Source organism: Tenebrio molitor, unplaced genomic scaffold (assembly GCF_963966145.1).
Source record: "Tenebrio molitor unplaced genomic scaffold, icTenMoli1.1 SCAFFOLD_58, whole genome shotgun sequence".
Classification (NCBI taxonomy): domain Eukaryota; kingdom Metazoa; phylum Arthropoda; class Insecta; order Coleoptera; family Tenebrionidae; genus Tenebrio; species Tenebrio molitor.
Window position 1 is genome coordinate 147,165 of NW_027184175.1, and position 966 is coordinate 148,130.

General features: G+C 43.7%; 1 non-coding gene across 1 annotated transcript; it reads left to right on the top strand.

Moving 5' to 3' along the window:
• The first annotated feature begins 646 nt into the window (after positions 1-646).
• Positions 647-766, top strand: LOC138140917 (5S ribosomal RNA). The gene has a single exon (XR_011162827.1). It is a non-coding gene; the product is annotated as a 5S ribosomal RNA (ribosomal RNA).
• The last annotated feature ends 200 nt before the right edge of the window (positions 767-966 follow it).

The following is a 966-nucleotide window of genomic DNA, read 5'->3' on the forward strand; positions in this document are numbered from 1 at the left end:
TTCTTCCGTCTTTCTCTCTTCGTAATTTCGTGTCCGACCTGCGTCGTCCGAAGTCGGGGTGAAGATCGAAGAAAAAACGCCAAAAATAACAACTCGTCAGCCACGCACACCGCGTTCGAATGTCTAACGGTCCAACTTGGATTTTCGAAGATCGCCGAATCCGAGGGACGATAAATAATAATAATAATAATAATAATGGTAATAAATAATAATGTTAATAATAATAATAATGATATGATGATTATAACGATAATTATTATAGATAGGTAAATAGAAACACAGGTCTCCTCTCGAAAATCGGAACTTCCTGATATTACTTACATATTTCGGTCGATCCAAATGTGGGAATCTCGTCGTCGTCGGAGCAAGCAGCGCGGTAGGTGGGGTGAAATTCTGGATTTTCCACCGCCGCCGGCGGTCGAAAAATGTGCGACGCGGGAGATCGCCAGTCCGTCTAGTAGTCTCTCTTGTCGTTAGAGCGTGACGTGGTGGTTGTTGTGGGATTTCCCGTTAGTTCGGTCCGACGTCGGTCGTCAGAGGGTAAGTGCATACGGAAACGAAACGCATCGCGTTTTGATGTTCATATTCGTGCATCGGAATGTTAAAAGCAATATATTTTACACCAACGATCACACCTAAACACCACGGCAACGGCCATACCACGTTGAAAAGCACCGGTTCTCGTCCGATCACCGAAGTTAAGCAACGTCGGGCGCGGTCAGTACTTGGATGGGTGACCGCTTGGGAACACCGCGTGCCGTTGCCCCCCAACACTTTTTGTTTTTTTTTGAAATCCATAGCAACCACCGAACCGATTTGTTTTTCGTGCAGGTATTCGGAAACATGCACAGACCCGTATAATGTAGATTCATAGCTTTAAGTACTAGATAATTAAGAAAACAATTTTTTTTGTCGATTAATTGTAAACAATTGCAGAATAAAAACTCGTCAAACGGTAAAGGTTGT